Source organism: Choloepus didactylus, chromosome 7, assembly GCF_015220235.1.
Source record: "Choloepus didactylus isolate mChoDid1 chromosome 7, mChoDid1.pri, whole genome shotgun sequence".
Lineage (NCBI taxonomy): Eukaryota > Metazoa > Chordata > Mammalia > Pilosa > Megalonychidae > Choloepus > Choloepus didactylus.
In genome coordinates this window covers 11,256,148-11,283,694 of record NC_051313.1, presented here as the reverse complement: position 1 = coordinate 11,283,694, position 27,547 = coordinate 11,256,148, and the positions used below count along the sequence as shown (strand labels likewise).

General features: G+C 40.2%; 1 protein-coding gene across 2 annotated transcripts in view; it reads left to right on the top strand.

Annotated features, from left to right (window-relative positions):
- The window catches only part of PDE7B (phosphodiesterase 7B), a 335,500-nt gene that overhangs the window by 256,230 nt on the left and 51,723 nt on the right, over positions 1-27,547 (top strand). The window lies entirely within an intron of this gene.

Here is a 27,547-nt window from a genome sequence, read left to right as displayed (position 1 = left end):
TCTCATTTCTCTCTGAAGTAGGAAGCCCAGGGGAGAGCAGAGGAGGCTGGGCAGCCTGGGGCCCGTCTGAGCTGGTTGGCTGTGCATTCAGAGCACTACTTACCTCCATGGTCCAGATGGATGGTTCTGGCTCCACGTGCACCAGCACTCAGTCATCAGCATCATCCTAGCTGTGACACTATGCAAACGGAACTCCAGCAATCTCATGGTGGCCCGGCCATGATAGAGAAGCCCATCCCTGCCCTCCCCCCTGCCCCAATCTCCCCGGCAACACAAAACTGCAAAGCAAGGGAAGTGATAACCTCATGTCTAAGACACCCTACTCTGTCTTGTGCTTACTTGTGCTCTGTGGGTGATCTATCTCTAAGGAATAGGAATGCCCAGCGATGAAAGCAAGTTTAACCCTTGTCTCCCTGAGTCTCTGCCCCTGCACCCCCTCCCCTCCCACCATCACCTCCACCCCACAAGGGTCTTTCATGACAGGAAATCAGCTGTGGCTGCATCCCCAGGCAAGGCTGGGGGTAGTCCCAGTTTCTCTCCTTTCCCCAGTGGGTCTGGATCCTAAGACGATGTGGAGATTTCTTGTCTCTTCTCTCCTAAGAGGCACCAAGAAATCAGCCAAGTAGAATACACTGGACACAGACTACAAGCTCCAGTACCCCCTTCCCCTCTCCCACCCTCCGTTTTCTGACAATCCTTGCTGTGAGGAAGGAGAATCCTCCTCTTCCTCTCCTCTTTCTCGGTCTTTCCTTTTGTGCCCTACTACATCAGGGTTATTTTCTATTTTGGAAACAAATTATTGGTAAAGACCAGACAGCTAAGACTCTATCTAAAACTCTTCTCTTTGGCAAATCTGGAATAAATCATTTTATAAAGGAGAAAGGTAAATGAGAGTAAACAATTCAACACATTTATGGACCAACTGCTGGGTGCCAGTCTGTGAGCTATAGGAGAGAAGTGATGATCAAGGCATTTGGGGAAAAGGCTTTTACAGCTCACCAAAACCTTAGCTAGATTGACACATGCCTGGAGGCTCCAGTGGAAGGAGCACTGGATTTTGCAGGAGGAAGCAACTGCTTGCTATGCAAGACAAAAAAAGGAAAAAAGGTGCTTTTTCTTACTCAAAAAAACCTTCAGTGATGCCCCATTTTGTTACAGTCTGGCATTTTTACAAACAGGCATGTGCATTGGACAATGGTCAGGGATTTGCAGATTTCTTTCTTAAGTGCATTCAAAACAAGCCTAGGGGTGGGGAAATGCTGAGTTCATCCAAGAAGTCGGAGCCTTTGGCTTCTAGCATGAGGGTGTGATGTTGGAGAGGAGAGGAAGTTACATGGCCGGGGAGGGGGGGAGATACATGGAATTGATGTAAAATCAGGCTGAAACTTTTACTAAACGATGAGGATCGGGTAGGATCAGACCAGGGCTGGTCTTGAATGCCTGTTTGTAAAAATACCAGACTGTAACAAAATGGGGGATCACTGAAGGCTTTTTTGAGTAAGAAAAAGCACCTTTTTTCCTCTTTTTGTCTTGCATAGCAAGCAGTTGCTTCCTCTTGCTATTAAACCTAAGTTAGAAAGAAATAACCCATGAATCTCGAAGACAGTTGGATAAAAATGTAGTTTATGAGGGGTGACAACGGGATTGGGAAAGCCATAAGGACCACACTCCACTTTGTCTAGTTTATGGATGGATGAGTAGAAAAATAGGGGAAGGAAACAAACAGACAAAGAAACAGTGTTCTTTTTTACTTCAATTGCTCTTTTTCACTCTAATTATTATTCTTGTTATTTTTGTGTGTGTGCTAATGAAGGTGTCAGGGATTGATTTGGGTGATGAATGTACCACTATGTAATGGTACTGTGAACAATCAAAAGTACGATTTGTTTTGTATGACTGCGTGGTATGTGAATATATCTCAATAAAATGAAGATAAAAAAAAAAGAAAAAAAAAAAAAAGAAAGAAATGGCCAGTTGCCCCTGGGTGCACAGTGGAAATGCAGTCTGCCTCACTTCACCACCCCCCACCCAGCCCAAACTTCAATACCTAAGATTAAGACTTCTTCAGCTTTATGAAAACCACAGACTCATCTCGGTTTTCAATTCTATTTCCAATATCTTGCATAAAAAGTCATAGACCTCAATCTAATGCCAATATCCAATTGTGTATTCTAACTCTAAAATTAGGTGGTATTTGTTGAATGTGTTCTATGTGCTAAGCAATCGCTCATTTAATCCTCTCGACAACGCTATGCTGTAGGCTCCATTAATTATTAATATCCTCATTTGACACAAGAGACAGAGGGTCACAGAGCTGTCTGGGACGCAGTCAAGTTGCAGACAGGGTGGTCGACTCCAGATTCCTTGCTCTGGACCCTTCTAGATGGGCTCCCACCGCCTCTGCGGAGGGTGTGTGTCCCTGGGCAGGCCTGCAGAACCCCTGAGGCTGCTGGGATGCTCTTTTTCATTCATTTATTCGCTCCCCTAGTATTTATTGAGTGCCTACCATTTGTCAGGTGCTGGTCTAATTGCCTGCTTTTAAAGGACGTCTTCCCTTAGCTTACAGCCTGGTACAGTATTTCCTCTTTGCCACTTTGTCCTTCTTGGCTATACCAATAATTATTCCTTAAGAGGCAGTATTAGGTCTCCAAAATGTCAGCCTTATTCTTGATACCACTAGAAGTATTTTAATATTCATATAAATTTCATTTTCATAGGCAAATGAATTATAACCCCAGAAGGAAATGTCTTAAAAGATAAGGGTTGATTAATAGATTGAAAGACAAGTATGTTCTCGTCAAACGTTCTCTTGAGACTCACTGAACACGCACAACCTGTTTTGAAATAATTATAACCCCAAACTCCTAAGACAAAATGGTTATTTGAGGTGTAACTTCGTATTTCTTCAGTGACTCATGGCTTCTCAGAATCTTCGAATGCTTCAGAGTCGATTATTTTAAACAACAATTATTAACTGGAACTTCAAAGCAGTCTTCATGAAGAGTCGGCTTTTTTATTGTTTAAATTTCCATTTGCTGATCCTATAAAGGCCAGCGGTGCTACCTGAGATTTTGAAAACAAGCTGAAGCAGTGGGCTTTTATTTCAGCTGTTTGGAGATGACTAATAGAGTAATTCAATGGATGAATTTCAGCTAACATTAATAGCTGGATAAGAAAGAAACGCCCACGATATGGAAATTAACAGTATGACATGTCACCGTGTTCTTAAGCCAGGAATGATTCTCTGAGAGGATTTTGAACTCTCTATTTAACTGCTCTTACCACCTTAAATCACCCTTTGGTATTTTTTTCAATGTCTTAAATAGAGGAGATTAAGAAAGTGAATACTTACATTCCTTTAAATGATAATTAAGAGGCTCTGGTAACCATTTACCATTTATATTAATGGTATAAATAATAGGAAAAGAGGACTCGAGGTGATTCAAGGACGTTTTAAATTACATACGAGAAAAGAAAACTTAAGCTGACAAATCAGGAAATTCTGATCATGGAGGGGAGTTTTAAATTGAGCTGAGAAATACGTGCAAAACATCAACCAAAGAGTATATTGTCAGAAAAGCTACAGACCAGACAATATTAAAATCACTTTTCCATGTAAAATTCAACGCCAAATGACAGTCTTGTGTACACATCCATCTTTGCCAGGCTTGGGCCAGCTAATTGATTCAGACTTTCATGCTACACGCTCATCTACTACCCTCTTGGGACAAATGGAAATCAATTTTGCTTTTATTTTCATATTACATTAAAGAAATATAAACTCCACAAGAGGAGGACTTCATTTTGTTCACTGTTATATCCTAGTGCCCCAAACAATGCTTGGTACTTAGTAGGACTTGACACGTTTGCCAAATAAACAAACAACTTATTTAAGGTGTTTATTCAACAAGACTCGCAGCTATGGATAGCATATTCTATTTTTACTAAAGTCAAATTGTACATAATATGCTGACAACAATGGATGGAGAGTTTGCCCTATTACTAGAAGTTTTCTCAAAGAGTTTGGCAAACAGTATCTCCATGAAAATCATCAGTATTGTGTAGTATAGTTACTAACTTACATATACTCTGTATGACTTTCAAAGTATTTGTTTCTGTGATAAAATCAAATATTTAAAATGCAATACTGAGGACATATTTTAGTAAAGGGAGAATATGTTCTTTCAAAGCAACTAAGAAATTTAAAGTGCCTGACTAGAAGCCCTGGTAACCTTCTTTGGTTATTTTTTTTTTTAACTTGATTTATCAAAAAATTAAAAAAAAAAAAAGTGTCAAACAAAACAAAACAAAGGAATAAGAAAAACAAATATCCTAAAATAACTGTGTTGCTTCAATATGCTCCTATCATACCCCAAGAAAGTTAACGAACCATAGTCATTCCTGAGCATTCCTGTGTCATTAAGATCACCCTCAATATCTTATCTGTTCTTATTAGATCACCATTCCCCCTTCACTAGCTGTTACCTGTCTCCAGGTCCCATATATTCTACAACATAACACACTTGGTTTACGCTTTTTACAGAGTTCAGATTAGTGGTAATATACAATACCTCTCCTTTTGTATCTGACTTATTTCACTCAGCATTATGTCCTCATATGCTTCATGACCTCATTCCTTCTCATTGCTGCGTAATATTCCATCATATGTATGTACCACAGTTTATCCATTCATCTGATGTAGGACATTTAGATTGCTTCCGTCTCTTGGCAATTGTGAACAATGCCACTATGAAGATCCATGTGCAAATATCTGTTCATGTCACTGCTTTCAGGTCCTCTGGGTAAATACTAATTAGTGAAATTTCTGGATCATAGAGTAACTCAATACCTAGTTTTCTGAGGAACTGCAAAACTGTCTTCCAGAGTGGCTGAACCATTATACAGTCCCATCAATAATGGATAAGAGTTCCAATTTCTCCACATCCTCTCCAGCATTTGTAGTTTTGTGTTTGTTTAAGGGCAACCATTCTTATTGGTGTGAGATGATATCTCATTGTGGTCTTGATTTGTACTCCCTAATAATTAGCGAAGATGAACATTTTTTCATGTGCTTTTTAGCCATTTGTATTTCCTCTTTGGAGATATGTCTTTTCATATCTTTTGCACATTTTATAATTGGGCTATTTGTACTAATGTCGTTGAGTTGTAAGATGTCTTTATATATACAAGATATCAGATAGATAGTCTCTTATCAGATAGACGGTTTCCAAATATTTTCTCACATTGAGTTGGCTGTCTCTTTACCTTTTTGACAAATTCCTTTGAGGTACAGAAGCTTTTAGTTCTGAGGAGTTCCCATTTCTCTGTTTTTTCTTTTGTTGCTTGTGCTTTAGGTATAAGGTCTAAGAAGCAACCTCCTCCTACTAGTTCTTGAAGATGTTTCCCTACATTATCTTCTAAGAGTTTTATGATAGAGTCTCTTATATTGAGATCTTTGATCTATGCTGAATTAATTTCTGTATAGGGTGTGAGGTAGGGGTCCTCTTTCATTCTTTTAGATATAGATATCCAATTCTCCCAGCCCCATTTATTGAAGAGACTTTTATGTACCAATTCAGTGGATTTGGAGGCCTTATCAAAAATCAATCAACCACAGATCTGGGGGTCTATTTCTGAATTCTCAGTTCAATTCCATTGAACGATAATGTCTATCTTTGTGCCAATACCATGATGTTTTGACTACTGTGGCTTTATAGTAGGCTTCAAAGTCAGGCAGTATAAGTCCTCCCACTTAATTTTTCTTTTTTAGAATATTTTTAGCAATTCAAGGCATTTTTCCAAATAAATTTGATGACTAGTTTTTCCAGGTCTACAAAGTAGATTGTTAGAATTTTGATGGGAATTTCATTAAATCTGTAGATCAGTTTGGGTAAAATTGGCATCTTAACTATGTTTAGCCTTCCTATCCATGAACACAGAATATCTCTCCATCTCTTTAGGTTGCCTTCTATTTCTTTTAGTAGAGTTATATAATTTTCTATATAGAGGTCTTTTACATCCTTGGTTAAGTTTATTCCTAGGTACTTAATTTTTGTTGTTGTTGTTGCTATTGAGAATGGAATCTTTTTCTTGAGTGTCTCTTCATTTATGTCATTTCTACTGTATAGAAACATTAATGACTTACGTGCCTTAATCTTACATCCCACCACTTTGCTGAAAGTGGTTTGCAGGTGCATCACTTCTCGATCTGCCTCCCTCCCACACCACCTCCTTCTTTCTGGGTCTGTCCATCTGTCTGTGTCCAAGCTCCCTCTACTTAGGAGGCCTCCAGCCATAGTGAATCAGGGCCTTCCCTACTCCAGTTTGGCCTTGTCATAACTTCTTAACTAGTCACATCTTCAAAGACCCTATTTGCAAATAAGGTCACATTCACAGGACAGGGGTTCAGTCTTGAACGTGTCTTTTTGGGGAACGCTCCTAGCATAGCAGCTACACGTTTATGTTAATGTGCACTGGAGAAGAGGATACTTGAGCCTGGCCGCCGACCCAGGGACATAACTGCACAGTCAGATACTTGCCAACACACATGGAATTCCTGTGACTATGGCTGACCTGCGTGTGCGAGCCCTTGCAGGTGTGTGATGTTGGTAATCCAATCAAACACCACAAGCGGTCTTACCACCGGTGATTTTCCAAAAAGGAGAACAACTCCCGGGAAAGTCTTGTCTTCCCTGCCCACCCTCACCCACCCCCACTGCCAAATTACATTCTTCCTTGATTTGCATAGTAGTTGCATTCCTGAAAAAGGAATATTAAACTTGCAAAAGAATACTCCATGCTTATATATAAAACAAGAAAATAGGGTTGGGATCCAGATTTAGATCACTATAAACAAACTTTTTGCCTATATTAATACCTCATGAGCCACTGAAAAGTCGAACAGGTTGCAGGAAATTCTTTGTTGCATGAAACTGTCCTACACGTCTCAGGACATCCGACATCCCTGGCTCCTGTCCACGAAATTTCATCCAGGCCCTTTCAATCATTTCAACAAGCAAAAATGACCCCCAATATTTCCCAAAGACCCCCTAAGGAATAACACCTCCCACATTGACCTCATAAATCCCTTTAGCTCTCTTGGGCTTGTTTGCTTTTTAAGTTACTCATTACTAAGTAGCATGTAGTTATTAATCTACCATGGGCTTTTGATTCATCAGTGATGGCTTTTGGTTCTAAACTGTCTTAAAGTAAAAGATTAGTTCTAAGGCTACTAAAGCTATTATAATAATATTATATTTTCTTATTATTATTGAACTGCTTTATTATTTTTGCTTTGTTAACCATAAAGTTTCTCTTTTGGCTTAAAGCTGGTAAAGAACAAGCATTCTTAAAGTAAATTTCAGAAATTTTGGTTTCTTTTAAGAAAGCCATTTCAGATTTGGGTCTCCTGAAGGAATCTGAAATTCAATATAACTGAAAGTATGGGTACTGAAAAATCAGATACTTTTTAAATTATCTAAACCTCCCAGAACTGCACATTTTGACAGCAAAACTTTAAAAACAGATTCTTGGCATGATTTCGAGTGAGTTTTGACCAAGTCATGCTGAGAAACTTGCAACTGAAAGCATTCATTGGGGTGTACAAGTAAGAGAAAAATTGACTACCCTTCCCAGGGTGAAGGACCTTCAAATTAAATGAACTTCTGAACTCCACGCCCTGTTGTGCTTCTCCTGACACTTTGAAAAATCGTTCTGGATGGGCTCCAGAGAGCACACCCCTCTCTTCATTCTTAAACAGAGTGAAATCTGTCCTCCCAAAACCGGGTCATCTGGAGGACAGAGTGCCACTTGTCACTACGGAGACGGCACTTCTCCAGAACACAAGAAGCTGAGCAGTTCTTGCTTTTTACCAAGAGCCGTGGCCTGGCATTTTGAGAAAGAGACTGCTGTCCATTCATTTGGAAAACTGGCTTTGAAGATGTGTGACGCCAATGTGCCCTATAAGATTGGACATCCATCCCCTTCATTCTCATCAGAAAGCTGGTAACTGGAAATAACTAACAGGGCTTATTCACAACAATGAAAAATATAAAACAGTTGCATCAGCTCAAGATAGAAACTGATTTTTTAATTAATTCTGTCTCAACAAACAAACAATATCAGTTAATGAAAGGTGTGGGAAGTTTTCAGTGCCTCCACTTATTTTTACTGAGTTTCTTAACCTTTTGATACTCTTTTTCGCTGCTGTAAACCTTGAATACTAATAGGAATTACTAACTAGGGTTATTTTGTTGTGAGCTCTGAGAGCTCTGGGCAAAATGATCAAGTTGATGCAGTTTTTCTTTGGGTTTTACCCCTTCTGTCACTCCGCTGTTGCCCTTCATTCATTCCATCGTGGTTAGTAGTGGGAAGCAAAAGTAAGAAAGGCAGGGCCCCTGCCCTCAGGGAGCAGTTTAGAGGTTTGGAAGGACCAGAACATCTGATGATTTTATGTGCATTAATAACTGCTCTGCTGAATCTCAGCTGGGAGGTGGGGTTGCTATGAGAGCCAGAACAGAGCACCAGCCATCACCGGGAAGGACCAACAAGGCTTTCATCCAACCACCTCCTCTCTCTGCCTCTCCATCCCACCCTCTAGACCTCCCCAAAGCTGAGCCCCCATGACTTCGTTTCAGAAATAGAACTCCATGTTTTAGACTATTCCTTCTACCCCTTCCATCAGAACCTATCCATCTGGCATGGCCTACCTAACTGCAAGCGACTTCTCGCTAAGATACCCATCGATCTATTGAGTAACTCTTCCCAGATGACATTTGCATTTTGACTTTAAACCTTTTCCCAGTCTTTATGGGGCAAGCACTGTGTGTGACAATTTCAATTCTTATACCCAAAAGACTGGTTATCGGAAGAGCCACTTGAACCTGGGTGATCTCCATCTAGGCCAAGAGCTCTTTTGAATTCCAACTACTCACAGTCTGTAGGCTCTGCCTAGCTGGACAATCCCCCTCGACAGAGGCCCCAAGTAGAGCAGAAGGATGGTGCTAAGCATGGGTCATCCATGTGCAGATGGAAAAACACCAGGGACAGTGTCAGCACAGAAGTGGCACCAGAGCTGCTCCTGGAGATCTGAACCATGAGGACACTGCTTGGTTAGCTAGTCACATGACCTGCCTGCTACAAAGCCAGTGGAGGTTCCAGAAGAGACCAGCTTCCCCTAAATGACCACTGTCATTTAGAATAGGAACAAGCTTCTCCTCTTGATTGGGAGCCCTGAGGACACAGGCTGTGTCTTCAGCATCTTTGCATCCCAATACCCAGCCCAGCATTGGGCCAAAGTCAACCCTCAGTTAATGTTTGGAGAGGGAAAGAAGGGAGGAAAGGGAAGGAAAAGAGAAGGGACGGGGAAGGAAGGGAAGGCAAGGCCAGGCCAGGCCAGGGGTATTATTTTTCTAGAATTTCCATAACAAATTACCACAACCAGGGTGACCTAAAGCTACAGGAATTGCTTCTCTCACCACAGACTAGAAGTCTGAAATCAAGGTGTTGGCAAAACCATGGTCCCTCTGAGACTCATTGGGGAGGATCCTTCCTTGCCTCCTCTAGCTTCTGTGTTTGCTGGCCATCCCCGGCCTTCATCGGTGTATAGACACATCAGTCCAACACAATCAATCCTGTGTGTCTGTGTGTCCAAATGCCCCTCTTCTTACAAGGACACCAGTGACTGGCTGAGGGCCCACCCTAATTCATATGCCTTCCTCTTAACTTGATCAGTTCTGCAAGAGACCCTGTTTCCAAATAAGATCACATTCACAGGTTCTGGGTGGACCTGATCTTGGGGGATACTAGGGAAGGGAAAGGGGAAGGGGAAGGGTGAGTGACCAAGATGACTGAGGACAATCCTTCTCTTTGGCCATTCCACAAACCCTTAGCTGATTTCATTCTGTAGCCATCATGTCTGTCTCTACCCTGACCTTCAGACAGCACCCTGGTGCAAATGGGACAGGATGGGAGAAGAAACCTCAGGGCAAGCCCTCCCTGTGTAACTTCCTTTGTGCTTTAACTCCTTGACATTTGAATCTCCTCAGCTCCTCCTTGAGCGGATCTCTCTACAGCTCCAGCAGGTTATGTGTATGTTTCATACTTGCTTCTCAATATAGGTTTATATAAACTTGTTTTTAGAGCTCTATCGCCTAAAAATAAGAGTATATTTCTGACCGCTCTATCCACGCTGTTCTGCCTCACATCATCAGGAAGAACATGCAAATCCTGTGCATTGTCAGAAAGGACACAGTCTCACCCATGGCAAACCTCAAACCTAAATGAGATTCAGAAAGTAGTGCAAAATTCTCCTTACAGTTCTTCTCAGCTTGGCTTCCATTGGTATGCCCATCTCAGGTGGGTGTTAGGATGTCCCTTCTCTTCAGATCACCTTCCTCATTCTTTTTCCAGGGCTCTGTCATCTCTCCCTCTCCATCTGGCCACATCCCCTATACCAAGCACCATCTTGCCTCCATCCCCAGTAGAAAGACTGGCTTCTGACTCCATCAATGGTGAGGGGAAGTGGGCCATCACTTTCTTGACAGTAAAGCCCACTAGACAAATAAACTTCTTCTTGATCATTCTTTTCACCTTATGGCATAATTCCTAGGCATTTTTATACTAAAATATTCCTAACCCATCACAGCTCAAGTAGAAGCAGAAGCAGTGAAGAGGACAAGAACACCCCCACTGCCCATGACCTTCCTCTGCGTAGCTGAACGCAGAAGCCTTGCCTTGAATATCCTGTATTTTCAAGTTCCACAACATCTTGTGTAGCGTACTTGCTCAATGAACTTTTGTTGGTGGAACCTTCCCAGTATTTCCCACGGTGCTTAGATTCAAGGCACTAAGGGAAACGCAGAAAGAACAAGTAGCTGACTGGCCCACACCTAACCCATTCATTGACAACCACCAAAGAACATTGTATTTTATTATATAACCATTCCCACCTAGAGTATTCTTTTTTATTTTATTTTTTATTATGAAGTTTAACAAAGTACGATTCAACAAATAGTTAGAGAGCAAATTTCAAAGAATGTCATGGGTCACAGTTCCACAACTTCAGCCATTTCCATTATTGTAAAGTATAACATACACACAGGAAGGTGTCAACTCTCGATGCACAGCTCAATGAGCAGTTATGTAGGTAATTTCAAAAATCGTTATGGGTTATAGTTCCACAGTCTCACTCTCTTCCCTATTACGCAATATAAAGTATATACAGAAAGGTGAAGACTTTCAAAGCACAATTCAACAAGCAGCTATAGAGCAAATTTCAAAGGATGCTATAGGTTACAGTTCCGCCACGTCATTTACCTCCTTCCAGCTATTCCAACACCCCAGCATCCAGAAACATATATATAATTATATAAAGTTTCACTATTCATAGACCTGTGCTCAATCATATCTTGTTTGTTGCTACCCCTTCCTCTCGCTTAATCTCCTTCGCCATCTTCAGGGGTGTCTAGGCAGTGAGCACCCTAACTTGTGCATATTGAAAGGAGGTGTCAACAGTGTGGGGAAGGGGCTGCATCTGATTATTGATCTTAAAGAAGCTGTTGCCTCTGGGTTTTAGGACTTCTTTGGCATAGGAACACTCTGGTGTATTTAAGTTTCTGAGAGATAAAACTTAGTAAATTTTTATAGAATCTCAAGTAGGGACCTAGGTATTTGGGGACTACTCTGGGTAAGGGCATGGCATACTGTGGCCATTTGGGATGTCTAGCTGCAGCTTGCATAAGAGAAACCTCCAGGATAGCCTCACAACTCTATTTGGGATCTCTTAGCCACTGTGACTTCAGCTTGTTACCTTTCTTTTTCCCCGTTTTGGTCAAGCAGGCATTTTCAATCCCTCACTGCCAGGGCCAGGCTCATTCCTGGGAGTCATGTCCCACATCACCAAGGAGATTCATTCCCCTGGGAGTCATGTCCCTCATTGGGGGAGGGGGTGGGGGGTTAATGAATTTATCTGCCAAGCTGCACTTAGAGAAAGAAAGGCCACATCTGAGCAACAAAAGAGGGTCCCTGGAGGTGCCTCTTAGGCATAATTGTAGGAGAGTTCAGCCTCCCATTTACAACCCTAAGTTTCACAAGAGTACCCCTCAAGTCAAGGACTTGATTTATTAAGCAGTGGGTTCCTAACTTCACTTAATCTATGTTCTATCCCAAGATAAATGGTCAGTTTCTTACATTATCTTCACTTAGTTGAACAATCATCATCACTCTCAACTTTGAACAATCATCATAATATAATACATCCCAGAGCTCTTATCAGCTGCTAATTATTCAACCCTAGTATTAGTGCAGTGTTGGTAAGATATTCCTATTAAATATAGTCTTTAATATGTAATGGGTAGTATTTCCATACCACTCTGTTGTTAACCCTCTGCACCAGTGTCATACCTATAAGTACATCATGCTAACACTTACTTAGGTTTGTGGTGCTACTCTGAGGGTTACATGCCTTTAAACAACCATTTATAAACATGTTCGCCTTCAATGTGTCACTGATATTTATAATCCATTAATGAACCATAGTCACACCTGACCATTCCCATACCATTAAGATCACCCTCATTATCATATCTGTACATATTAGATTATAACTTAGAGTATTCTTTAACATTGTAAAAGTAATTAGAAATATTTAGAAAACACATAAGAGACATATGTGCTTTCCAAAGGGAAGGAAAGAGAGAGGAAAAAACAAAGAAGGCCCACGTTGTCAAGTAAGATTATGTCCTCAGACCGCATCTCAGTTCCACAGACTTCAAGCAAAATCATTGACGACTTTAAGACTTGGCTCAGAAATGGTTAACCGTGAGGTCTGAGCCTCCTGTCACAGGTTTATTTTGAGCAGCCTGTTTTCCCAAGTAACTCCCACTCTTTCTCCTCCCCAGGAGCTGCCAATGCTGTGTATGCAACAAAACTGTTTGTCATTTCCAAAGCTTGAAGTACCTCCAGTGTCTTCAGGTTTCTTTGTGTAATGGCATAATAATCAAATCACATTAAGTCATTATCAGGACTACATGTGTTTTCAATTCTACAACCCACAAGTGATCTATCACTCACTTCCTAATATTCCATTTGTACATTTAGTAAGAGAAACAGGGACGTTGCCTACATAGAATCACTTCCAAAGTATGCTGTGAAGTGCTCTCTCTGGCTGTTTTCTAATGATTTTGCTGGTTGTTTTTCAATGTTAGCCTTACAGGGTTTCTGACTCTGACACTCCCATTCAGTAACATCAAGTTCAACCTTTACAATGTTACTTTATTGATTTTAAAACACTTCTGTTTGTGAATTAGATTGAAACTTCCTCTTATTGTTTTCCTTTTTTACTACACTTTTTTAAAGGAAGGAGATTTGAGATCCCTCAATTACTGATACCTCATGGAGCTCCCAGAGAAAACAGGGTCAGCCTTGCACATGCCCCCTGTCCAGAGCAGGGCGGCGTGAACAGGGCAGCACCTTCCGGGTCAGGCACACCTGGGTTCGAGTCCCTGCTCTGCCACTTACCTGTCGTGTGACTTTGGTTGTCACTAAACCCTTCTGAACCCATTTCTTCATCTGCCAAATGTACCTGCTGATACCAACACACACCTACTTTTATGAAAATCAAACAGAATGACAAATGCAGAGTACTGAGCAGGTGCCCAATAGCTCTTAGTTCCAGCTTCCCTGTCCCCAACCCCTGTTTCTGTTATGGGTTGACTAAATGGAATGGGAAGCCAGTTGTGTTTGCTCTAGAGTAGGTGCATCACTTATGTATTTGGGGAAGTTCAAGCACCCAGGCAAGTGGACCCTGCATTGGTGGCCTAAAACCATCTTTTTTTCTGTTTTAGCTCAAGGTGAAAATGTGCAGCTTTCCATGGCCTGTTAATGGTGAAGTTCTCAATTAGAGCTTGTTCCTTAAAAGTGACCTTCACCAAGAGTTGTAGATGTGCTTACTCGTAAAGTATCACTCAAGACAGAGAGAGCCTCAGGCCACAGGAGACATAGCTCAACGTCCAGGCAAACGTCACAAATTCTCTGCTAAACGAGGGATGGATATTTATATTAACAAGTTATACTCCCACCACATATAATGCACACTTGGTTCCATCCATCAAATCAGAAGATTTGATTAAATCTAATACAAGCAGCCTTATAACCTATAAAGAAAAAGGAATTAGCTTACAATGCACTGCTTATCCAAAAAATAAAGCACAAAGGTCCTGAAAGTTTAGGAGATACAAGTTCCTATCCAGGTCTCTACCAATGGATAAAGTTAGTTCTAATCTACCACCATTCTAAAGATACCACCTGTCATCATTTCCAAAAAACCAACAAATTCAGAAAAGAAAGAGAAGTTCAAATTCCCCCACACAGGGGATAATACCTGTTACTTGTTGTGCTCGATGAATGAATCTTCCTTGCTCTGGACAGTTGATTCATCTCAACAATTATGTGGTAGAACTTTTCACATCTTAGACTAAGTGTGCTAAGAGCTACAGTGCATAGGACAAATTAAGTTTCCATCTTAATCAATAGTTAGCTCATCCTTTCATTCCTTCACTCACTCAACAAATGTCTTTTAAACCAGGCACGTAAGACTTGGCCCTGCCCTAGCAGAGCTTCCAATGGTGCGTGCACCACCTTCTGCCTAGTTGGGAGCTAAGGACACCGGTTCCCACATACCAAACACAAAGCCTCTGGGGAACTCACAAAAGGGTCAGAATTCATCTGATTGGGAAGTCAGGAGGAAATCTTTGAGGGTGGCTGGAATTTCAATAGGTGGAGATAGGATTCAGTTGAAGAGGAAGATGGGAATAGGTACAGAAACAGAAAATCATGGGGCAACCTGGAAAAAATAAAACAACAAAAGCAGAGACCATTTAGCTGCAGGGGACTTGTGGGAGGTAAAATGGAGAAATAAGTTGGCTTCATATTGTGGAGGGCCATGAATGCCAGAGTAATTAAGTAGACAGTGTGGAGCTGTTGAAGAATTTGGAGCAGAGGACCCCCATGCCATGAACTGGGCTTGAGGAATTAATCTGTCTTGGATGGGGAGGCCGAGGGGCAGTGAAAGAGTTAGACCAGTATCCTGGGGGGGGCTGAAGAACAAACAGCTGGCAGCCGGAAAGTAGAAGAGCCGATGGGCGTTACAACACACCTCCGGAATTTTTTTAGTAAAGTATAACTGTCCAAACACATATCCCCAGATAAAGGACCAGGCTTATTTTAAGTAACTGCTGAGAACTAAGGAGTTAAGGCAGCAGCTTTTACCCTCTGGAGACCTAGAATCAACTAAAAGTTTGGTCACCTCAAGTTGCTCACCGCAAACCGTTGCCCTCGAATCGGGGGGTTTGCTAAACATTTCAGACCCTGAGAAGCAGAGGGTTCAATAAAACCACGTTGTGCCTGGCACGTATTTCTTCTTCAGGACTGGGGAAATTTGATCGGCTTCTTACTAATTCATTTAAATTTCATTCAAAGTGATATTTTGAAAAACGTTTGTAGTGTGCAAAGGAGACTTAAGAGCTGATTTATAAAGCCTTTTGCCTCTTTTCAAAAAGGAAATAATATTTTTTCCAACCATTCCTGAACCCCAGAAGTTAGAGATTCATAATCAATGGAGTTGGAATGGATTTTATGGTGGACAAACAATAGGCTGACAACAGCACATTTTGCCAAAAAAAAAAAACAAAAAACAAAAAACAGTGGATCTTGTGGTTCAAGAGGACAAGTATCTAATCCTCTTTAACACTTCCAGCATGTTCTGTAGCACACATGCAGCAGGTGGGGTATCGTTAGCTGGGGAGGGAGATCAGACCACTCTATGACTCAAATCAGCCCTGTTGGTTTTCTCTTCACTGTCAAGAGCATAAAAAAGAGTAGCAATTGGGGGGGGGGGGGTGTTAAAAAGTAGAACTAGAGAAACAGTTTTAACTTGCCTTAAAGAAGAAACCCTTCCTCCTTCCCCTCCTCCTCCTCCCACTCTGTGGCTGTGTTACACAGAGCTCTTCTGACAGCCACCAAGAAGTCGTGAGGATTTTTCATGCACAGAAGAGCTTATGACGTGCGGCTTTCATGCAGCTCCTTTCAAGCCATGAGCTTGGAGAATTTAAAATAACTTCTTAGCTCCTTTAAACACAAATTGATTTCCCAACTTCAAGTTCAGTTTTAAGGTGATGCTGTGTTTTAGTTTGGGTTTGTTTTCTCTCTCTCTCTTTCTTCCTGGGGATGGGGGATGTTTTCTTTTTGTTGTTGTTGATATTAGTTGTGGGTATTTCTGTTTGTGATTTTTTTGCTATTCACAACTTATTTTTCTATGAAAGATTCAGTCTTGAAAATGCCCTAGATGTTAAGAGATTAAACTTGAACTTTATCTTAATTGAACTACTCGGGATCTCAAAAGTCATTTCTAATGACTTCGTCTTAAAAATTCGTTCACCCATGTGAGAAAAACAAACAAACCTGATGGTGTTACAGGCCAGACAAAACCCCTGGTTGTCATCAAGATTTTACCCACCCTTTTCTGACTGCTGGGAATATATAAAGGAAGAAATAAACAAATACGGCCATTTAATGGCCACTGATGATTTCTGAAAAGCCGGGGTGGGCCTAGTATTTTCTTTTAAAAAGCTTTTTGGCATCTGGTTCTTTTTATGAATAAATGGAGACTTTAATTCCTAGAGAAGCTAAACTATGAAGAAGAAATTTGAGTGTCGAAGTCATCACAGCCAAGTATGGAATGTGAAAATTTCTAAAAGGGTATGAAAATGAATCAAAATCTTTAATACATTGACATGAACATAAGTCTCATTCAGAGGCCGATATTTTTAGCACCTCATCAGAAATACTAGAAGGCCACGTGGTTTACATTTTGCATACAACTACTTTAAGTTTTTCCTCCATTTTTTTAAAGCAATCTACTATAAAATTATTTCTGCAGGGCAGCTACACCTTAAAATAAGTTATTTCACTCTTAAAATCCTTGTGCATGCTTTCCAGAAAATTACCATCCTAGACAGCTCCACTAATCCTCCATTCTGCAGGGATCCTGAGCCCTGAACTAGTAAAACTCATGTAAGAGAGAAAGAGTTATGCTGTACGTCTGCTATTTGTGCTTCAGGACCTAAATTCAAACTGATTAACCTCTTCTCGTGTTTTTCTAAACGGCCTATTTAAAACTAGAGTTTCAACCTAATTTCTCCAGAATTCAGCTTTCTTAATCTTAGAATCAGAAGCACACACATCGGGAAAGTGATTTAATTCCATCAACATGTACTGAACACCTAGAACTTGCAGGATATTGTGGAAATTCAAAGAAATGAACAGGAAGGTGGCCTTACAGCCTGGTAAGAGAGTCAGCTGTGCAAGTAAGAGCAATCTTTGCACTCCACAATGTACCGTTGTCTGCTGCAGTGGCGGTCACTCAAAGCAACGGTGTCCTAGTTTGCTAATGCTGCAGAATGCAAAACACCAGAGATGGACAGGCTTTTATAAAACGGGGGTTTATTTCACTACACAGTTACAGTCTTAAGGCCACAAAGCATCCAAGGTAACACCTCAGCAATCGGGTACCCTCACCGGAGGATGGCCAATGGCCTCCGGAAAACCTCTGCTAGCTAGGAAGGCAGCTGGCATCTGCTCCAAAGCTCCGGCCTCAAAACGGCTTTCTCCCAGGAAGTTCCTCTCTAGCAAGCTTGCTCCTCTTCAAAACATCACTCCCAGCTGCACTCTCTTTTCCCTCTTTGAGTCAGCTCATTTATATAGCTCCACCAATCAAGGCCCACCCCAAATGGGTGGGGCCACGCCTCCATGGGAACATCTCATCAAAATTATCTCCCACAGCTGGGTGGGGCACACTCCAAGCAAATCTAACCAACACCGAAACTTCTGCCCCACACAAGACTACAAAGATAATGGCATTTGGGGGACACAATACACTCAAACCGGCACAAACGGTAAGCACAAAGCAACCCTGGGCTCCCATTTGGGGGGTTTAGAAAGTGGTTTTGAAAATTAGCATATATTAGCATCTTGGACTTTATAGATCGGCTGATTATTTAAAAATGTCATCTCATGATGATGTTTCTACAAATTAATTGAATTTATTCCAATTAAATCAACTTTTTTTGTTTGTTTGTTTGTTTTTGTTTTTTTACTGAATTCCCATTATGTGCAAGATTATGCCCTGGATACAGAGGTTACAAAGGTTGATAAGCTGGCTTCTAACCTCAGGGAATAATCAGTTATTTACACAGATAACTCTGTACATGAGACATATTTAAAGTTCTATAGAAGAAGAATGAACAAATCAGATAAGTGGTCATTAATCCTGCAATAAATTTCATTTCAATAATTATTAGAACATTAAGTAGGACATCAGTTAATAACATATTTGTCTTGGTTTTTTCTGGGGCTGCCACAACAAAATACCACAAACCAGGTAGCTTCAAGCAACAGAAGTTTATTCTCCCACAGCACTGGAGGCCAGAGGTCTGAAATCGAGGTGGCAGCAGGGCCACACTCCCCCCGAAACCTGTAAGGGCAGCTCCTTCCTTGGCTCTCCAGTTGTCAGTGTTGGCAGCAATGCTCAGCTCTCCTTGGCTTGTGGACACATCACTCCAGTCTCCAGTCTCTGCCCCCTCTATCTGCCCAGGGCCTCCCCTCTGTGTCAGTCTGTGCCTCTTCTCCCTTCTTATAGAGATACCCACCTGTCATGTTAGAGTAAAGGCCCCAATCCAGGATGACCTCGTTTTAACTTGATTCCATCTGCAAGGACCCTGTTTCCAGATAAGGCCCCATCCACTGGTACCGGGGATCAGGACTTTCACATATCTTTTAGGGGTGCACAATTCAACCCATAGTAACATTATTTTAAGGGTTCAGTTGGATCTATTCTCAAGAAACACTGGTATTAGGTTAACATTGTTGGGTCTCTTTGTTGGCGTCTGGCCAGTTCTGCTCTCTTACAGTAAAGGCTTTCTTTGTACTGAGCATCAGCTGAGCTACTTTTGCACCAGTTACTAACTCTTCACCTTCTGGAAACAGTGACTATAAACTGTGCTCAAGAAACCAGGTACACAGTTGACAGAAATAGCCTCATCCTATGTCCTATGTGTGTGCTTCTGGCTTTTTTATCCCAGCTATTTATTCTAGATTAAAGGTTTCTCCTGGTACTAAAATTTACCAGCCTCCATAAAATGAACATTCCACAGAGAAGGCACTCAAAATGAAAATAATTTTTATTAACAATTTTGCATTAAAGTCAATTGCACCTTGTGAAATTTAAAAATTACCAGACTGGCTGTGCCAATATAAACTTCATAATCCTAAAATTAGTATCTAAGTAGTGCAAAAGGTGTTAATATGTACATATTTGTGATACTCATAAGTGTTCAGAACAAAATGAACAGAAAATGAATCTTCAGTTGAAGTTAATTCTCACATAGATAAGGGGACGTCAGTAATGAAACATTCTGGAACATCTTTTTATAACTATTCCAAATAAGAATTTGGGGATCTGTAGCCCATGGAATAATTAAATCCAAGCCAAAATTGCCAGTGGGATCACTGTGAATGCCTTTAAAGTATGATTTTTTAATTATATAAAGGTACTAATAAACCTAGCTTTACCAGGTTTTTTCCAAACTGCATTTAGCTGAACTATCTGAAAGATTTAGCTAAGTTAGTCACCTAAACTTCTATGCCGAAATGCATAGCAACACACCTCTAATTACCAAAGTAAATATGCCAGCTATTCACTGAAAGTTCTTTCAGAAACAAATGTACCTGGTCTTATTCAATAATTGTATCACACATTTCATTACTTCAAAAAGCACTATCTAGTGCTATCATACAGAATGGTGCTTTATTCACAGATTGTTTCTTATATGGATGTTTTTTACTTTCAGTTCCTTGCATCCTACTTTTTTATCGTCTCCCATAACACCTAGGAGGTACTCCCTATATTAAAGTCATTTGACACGCTATTAATATTTTTTAATTAATTTATTTTTCTTCCATAATACATGTTCCTCCCCCTTTCAGAGCTACCTTGAGGATTTTTTTAGTTTAGCTTCATGTATGTCCTCAGATAAGAAAAGTAAGTTCTATTGTTTTCATAAACAGATAGCCAGCATCACTTCTATATCATTTTCTTGTTGATAAAGAACACCCAGACAGATGTGCTAAGTGGCATAGTCATGGCTTGTCTTGGCATTTTAGAAAATATTGGTCAACAGTTAATCCTGCAACTTGGCAGATATCTATGTACCCATCTCAGACACTAAGTTTGAAAGTGCAAAAATAAAGAATATAAACCATTATAACAAACTTGTGCAAAAACTTTGAACACCCTCCTGGTGAATAACATTATATGCTACATCTTTTCACTTACAGGTTACCATAAGATTTTAAGAATGAGAAGATTGTATTGGCTGGGTTTATTTTAGTATTGAATATTCCTTACATTTTCTGAGCTTATGCACCAAAGACATGAGTCAGGCCTGGGACAAGAGTAAGGCAAGTGAGGCCCTAGCTTCAAGTCCTAAAAAGTCAGTAATCACAATAGATCATATTTTAGTGCAACATGTTTTAAAAACAAAATTAAGGCCAAAAATATCCATGAAAAACAAAATATCAAAATTTTAAGTAATGACAATCACAGAAGAGACCTACATTCTCCCACATTGTCAGACTATTATCTGTTTTACTATGGGGTAAAAAAAAAAAAAAAATAGGAGAGAAAGGAGGGGATCTTATCACTTTCTTATTCAGGTTTAAGGACAAAAATGGATCTCAGTTTAATGTCTCCAGATCATATTACCATTAGATTGGTACTATTTTAGTCAACATGGTACATGTAGCTACATTTAGCATATATAACTTAATTTAAATGCCATTATCTTAACTATGAATCTACACCACTTGGAAAGCTAAATGGAGTTTTAAAAAAGAAATAATACTTAATTTCAGTTTGCTTTGTTTGTAGCATGTGTTTCCATCATTCAGGGTTATCTTGTTTGCTTCCAATTCTATTATGTAAATACAGGCATGCCCAACTACAGAGGGGATTTTCTCTTAGTATTTTGAAATGAGGGGATTTTCACAGAAGACAGAGAAGGAATACAGCATTTTATATATATATATATATATGTTTCCATTTAGATTTATCTTATACATGACAGAGGAATAGTTGATTTTATTTATTTCTTGAAATAATTTATTTCATTCTATATTTCTTTGCTTACCCTATATATCAAAATTCCTTTAAAAAGTTGTCTAGAGTTCCAGTAAACCAAGATGGCGGCATATGTTGCTCCAGGTGCCATTCTCCCATTGAAATACCAAAAACTGGCAGAGCCGGTTTCCTTAGAACTCTGGAAAAGAGTTAAAGGGTTGCAGTGACTGAGTGCGTGCCAATTCAAGAAAACGCAGCTATAAAAAATGATAGAAGAAGCTTGTAGCGCCCTTGCTGGCCCTCCCCCACCCCACCCTGATGCAGAGTGGAGCTACCTATTCCCCCATGATGGGGCCCAGGCCCTGTTCTGGAGGGAGCAGAGTAACCCGTATGCACATACTCGGATGTCTGTATGTCAGTGCTAATCTATCAGGCAGCAGTCTGAAATACCGACCCAGGAAACTCTTCTCTGACTCACCCTCCCAGAATTTACCCTGCAGGGAGAGGCAGCTTGCAGACAGCACAAGCAATATAAGAAACAATTAAATCAAAGCTTCCTGGGGCAAAGGATCTACCTGCTTTAAGATGTAAGATAGAGTAGCAAGTGGGGGAGAGGGTCTATATGATAGGGAGTGGAGAGTGCAACCAAATTCCTGTGGATGGGGGAAATCCTAAGGCCTTGAGGGAACACAAGCCCAGGACAAGATCAGCTCAGAAAACAGAGAGCGGACCCTGCACTTCACTTTCACCTCAAGCTGATCTTCTTGATAAGAGGACTAAGCACTGAAGGAGCGTATCACCCAAGGCAAAGTCCATTTGCAAAGACTGTAAAAGGTGTTTTTTGCATGGATTTGTTTGTTTTTGTCAGCTCCTAGCTCTCAAGGAAATCTCTGTCATCTCACCAGCTGTATGCAATCTTAAGGAACAGGCATCTCAGGACCTGAATCCCAGAGTTAGCAATTTAAAGTATTAAAATGTACAGTGTGCAAAAAAACATCACGGGATGAACAAAGAGACAGGAAATGATGGTCCATCCAAAGGAACAAGACAAAAATCCAGAAGCCGTCAATGAAGAAGACCAGCCTTTGGACATGCCAGACAAAGAATTTTTTAAAATGATTTTCAATGTGCTCAAGGAGTTAAAAAGAACTAAATGATACCAAGAAAACAATAAATAAACAATATGAGAATCTCAATAAAGAGAAATTTTAAAAAGGATCCAAACAGAAATACTGGAACTGAAGACCACAATAACTGTAATGAAGAATTCCCTGGAGGATTTCAAAAGCAGATTGGAACTGGCAGAAGAAATAATTAGTGAACGCAAAGGCAGGACAATTGAAATGATTTGGGCCATGGAACAAAAAGAAAAAGAATGATAAAAAGCAAACAGATGCTGCAAAGGAGAGGCTAGGCCTCCCTATGGTTGTGCCTAAGAGCCTCCTCCCGAATGCCTCTTTGTTGCTCAGATGTGGCCCTGTCTCTCTAGCTAAGCCAACTTGAAAGGTGAAATCACTGCCCTCCCCCCTACGTGGGATCAGACACCCAGGGAGGTGAATCTCCCTGGCAACGTGGAATACGACTCCCGGGGAGGAATGTAGACCTGGCATCGTGGGACGGAGAACATCTTCTTGACCAAAAGGGAGATGTGAAAGGAAATGAAATAAGCTTCAGTGGCAGAGAGATTCCAAAAGGAGCCGAGAGGTCACTCTGGTGGGCACTCTTATGCACACTTTAGACAACCCTTTTTAGGTTCTAAAGAATTGGGGTAGCTGGTGGTGGATACCTGAAACTATCAAACTACAACCCAGAACCCATGAATCTCGAAGACAGTTGTATAAAAATGTAGCTTATGAGGGGTGACAATGGGATTGGGAAAGCCGTAAGGACCACACTCCACTTTGTCTAGTTTATGGATGAATGAGTAGAAAAATAGGGGAAGGAAACAAACAGACAAAGGTACCCAGTGTCCTTTTTTACTTCAATTGCTCTTTTTCACTCTAATTATTATTCTTGTTATTTTTGTGTCTGTGCTAATGAAGGTGCCAGGGATTGATTTGGGTGATGAATGTACCACTATGTAATGGTACTGTAAACAATCGAAAGTATGATTTGTTTTATATGACTGCGTGGTATGTGAATATATCTCAATAAAATGAAGATTAAAAAAAAAGCAAACAGAGCCTAAGATACCGTGGGACACATCAAGAACAGGAACACTTGTTCACTGCTGGTAAGATTATAAAATAGTGTAGCTGCTGTGGAAAACAGTTTGGCAGTTCCTCTGCAGTTAAATATAGAATTACCATGTGACCCAGAAATCCCACCTTCTAGGTATATACCTAAAAGAATTGAAAGCAGGGACTTGAACAGATATTTGGCCACTGATGCTCCTAGAAGCATTATTCACAATGGCCAAAAGATGGAAGCCACCCAAGTATCCATGAACAGACGAATGGATGAACAAAATGTGGTATATGCATACAATGGAATATTATTCAGCCATAATAAAGAATGAAGTTCTGATGCATGCAACAACATGGATGAAACCTGAAGACATCATGTTGCATGAAATAAGCCAGAACCAAAAGGGCAAATATTGCATGATCTCATTGATATGAAATAATTAGAGTAAGCAAATACATAGAGTCAGAAACTAGAATACAGTTTACCAGAGGCCAGGGTGGGGGTAGGGAATGGGAAGTTAATGCTTAATTGGTACAGAGATTCTGTTGGGGGTGAAGGAAAAGATGGTTGTAATGGCAGCACAATGCTGTGAATGCAGTCAACACCACTGAATTATGTATTTGAATGTGAATAAAAGGAGAAATTGTTGGTGTATATATGTTACTATAATAAAAAAAATTTAACCCATGGTACTGTACAACACAAATCATGAATGCTAATATAATCTGTGGACTATAGTTAATATAATAATACTGTCTCATAAATTGTAACAAAGTGTCTCACTTATGGAAATTGTTAGTAATAGGGAAAACTGTGTGTGAGAGAGGGGTATATTGAAACTGTATTTTCTGCATGATTTTTCTGTAAACCTACGACTTCTCTAACAAAAAAATAAATTAAAAAACATTAGCCAACAATGAGGAAAAAACAAATGTGATTGTTTCCAATTTCTTTCTTCCCATTCTCTCTTCTTAGACTCTATTACAAAATAATTTCAAATGTGTATAAAATTTTCAAGAATGAAACAAACACTCATATGCCCTTCACTCAATCATTTTATTTTGTCATGTTTGCATCGCCACTATGTGCTTGGATTTTTCTGGACCACATGAGAACTCATTGTACCCATCGTATCCCTTAATCCCTAAATATTTCACTATGTATTTCCTATAAACAAGGGCATTCTTTTGCATAACCACAATTCAGTTACCAAATTCAAGAAATTTGTTGGTAGAATTCTCTTGTCTCATAGAAGCCCATATCCCAGTTTCACAAATTATCCTAATGATGTCATTTATGGAAATTTTTCCTCTGATCTAAGGATCCAATCAATTCAGGATTTCATTTAGTTGTATTGTCTCTTTGGAATTGATTATTATGAAACAGTACCCCTGGTTATCTTTGTCTTTCATAACACTGGCATTTTTAAAGAGTAGGGGCTGAGAGTTTTGTAGAATTTCCCTCAATTTGGGCTTTTCTCATGTTTCCTCTTTGTTAGGTTCAGACGTGTGTTTGAGGCAGAAACACCACACATACGTGGAGTTGTGTCCTCAGTTTGTTACATCAGGAAGTGCGTATCACTTTCTCCCATTACTGGCGACATTAACTTTGATAAGTAATGCCCCATCTATATTTGTCCACTAGATAGCTACCACTTTTCCCTTTCTGATTCATAAGTAATCTGTGGGATACTTTGATAGTATGTAATTATCCTGTTGCTTTTTAAACTTTCACCTAATAATTTTAGTTTCCATTGATAATCCCTGCCTGAATCAGTTATTACTATGATGGTTGCAAAATGGTGTTTCTCTAACTCTACTATTTATTCCATATATATTAGTTAGCATTTTCTGCAAGGAAGAACTTTCTCTTCTTATTAATTCATTTACTTACTTGCTTACTATCAGTATGGGCTTGTGGATTCTTATTTCAGTCCATATTACAATCAATTCTTCCATTACTCATTTTGATGCTCAAATTTTCCCATATCTGGCTAGAGGGACCCCTTTCAAGTGTCTCTTCTCTCATTTTTAAATGGCACCATCATTTTTTGAGCTCTCACCTTATTTTCTGGCATAACAAGATATTAGAGTTGATCTTGTACTTCTGCAGCAGCTCTAGAATCAGCCATTCTCCATATTGGACTGATTCTTTTTAGCAAGAAATCATATTTAGAAACCAAAATCAGGGTGCAAGATGTGCTCACTGCTACCAGTGTATTGTTGCTTCTAGGCAACAGAACAATTAGCATAAAATTTAGGATTCCCGTATACCCCCCTATTCTTAACACCTTGCATTGCTATGGTACATTTGTTGCAGTTGATGAAATTGTAACAACTATGAAATTTTTATAATTGTATTATTAACTATAGTCCATGGTTTAACTTAGAGGTCACTGTTTGTGTAGTGCACTTTCATGGATCTTTTTTTTTTAAACCCCAGTCAATTCTCAGTCTTCATCGTACTTTACCTTTGATTCTTTCAATGCTGGGAAGCTCACCTTCTCCTTGTCAAACCAGCTTCACCAGGCTTCCAAGAAATGACATTCTCTTGGTTTTCCTCCTACCTCATGAACACTCCTTCCGACCCCTGAGCTTTTTCAACTATTCTTGTTGACACCCTTTCATTGTTGAAGTACTCCAGAACTCAGTTTCTTGCCTGTTACCTGATAACCCTAGGTAATCTTAACTGACAACACCCAAATTTATATCTCTAATCCAGTCTTATTCCCCAAGCTCTGAATTTTATATCCATCTTTTACTGGACATCTTCACCTGCATTTCTAATAGAGAGCCAGATTCAACACATTTAAAGCTGAAAACCACTCTAGACGTCGGTCCACCTATAACCTTGCCCCTCTCAGGTGACAGCATCTCCACTTTCCCAGTTGCTCAGGCCAAAAGAGGTGGAGGCATCCAAAATATATCCACTGCTACCTCCACCTTCTGAGCCACCATCTCTTATCTGGATTATTTCAGTAGCCTCTTAACAGGTGTCACTGCATCAAACCTTGCTCCTACAACCTGTTCTCAATACAGCAGCCAGGATGACCTTCTTAAAATGTTAAGTGTGATCACATCATTCTTCTGCTCAAAACTTTACAGCATGTCACTCAAAGTCAAGCCCACCCCTTCGCAATGGCCCCCTCTCTTCTAAGACCTCATCTCCAGCTCCTTCTCCCCTTTTCTCTCCTCTCCCTTCCACACTGAGCTCCTGCCCTTCTTGGTGCCTGCCAGCACCCCAGGGAGGCTCCCATTAGGGTCCTTCCTCCATATGGGAGATGTTTCCTCAAATAGTTTCTTGGCCAACTCCCTCATTTCCTTCAAGTTTTGAGCAACCTGTACCTTCTAAAGAGGACAACCCTCACCAACCCCAGCACAGTAGTGCTGATTCTCCTTTCTCTGCTTTTCTTTTTTCCTTCCATTGCACTTACACATTTCTAACACATTTTATAGTTTGCTTATTTTTTAGGTCCATTGCTTATTGTCTGTCTCTCTCTGCTAAAATGAGGGCAGGCATCTTTGCTTTGCTGAAGTATCCCAAGCATCTAGAACAGGGCCTGCCCCATAATAGACACTCAATTTATTGTTAGTTTAGGTACATGAATGAACCACTTTATTCTTCTGATGGCAATTAGTGAGAACCAGTGGAATGGAGTTCGTGTATTCCATTTTTAATATTTATGTGTGCCTGACATCCAATTTCAGTATCTGTGCCGTATATCTCTGTAGGCACTTGTTTAACCCCTTCCACACCTGAGATCTAGATCCATTTTAAAATAAAAATAATTTCAGAGAACAGTAGACTTCATTTCCCTGAATTATGCTGTTGTTCGAATAATACAACCTCAGTAACGAACCCACCTTTGTAGCTCTCTGTCACTGAGGAGTGCCACATCTCTTAGGGGGTCTGGCACTCTGTTTCCTTGGCTTCTTACATCAACCATGATCTTGAGTTCCACAGGGGAAAGGGAAGACGTCAGGAGGCATGAAAGAAACCAAAATTCCTTTACCTATAGCTCTACATTTTCCTGCCAGACTATGACATTAACTCCAGATCCAAAGTCGGCAACAAACGTCACTTATGCAGCCCTAGAATGAGTCATAGAATTTCAGCTGAGATAGAACATAATTTGACAAACACCCAAATAATGTACTTAGGGCATTTCTGGACAATAGCCACAATGTC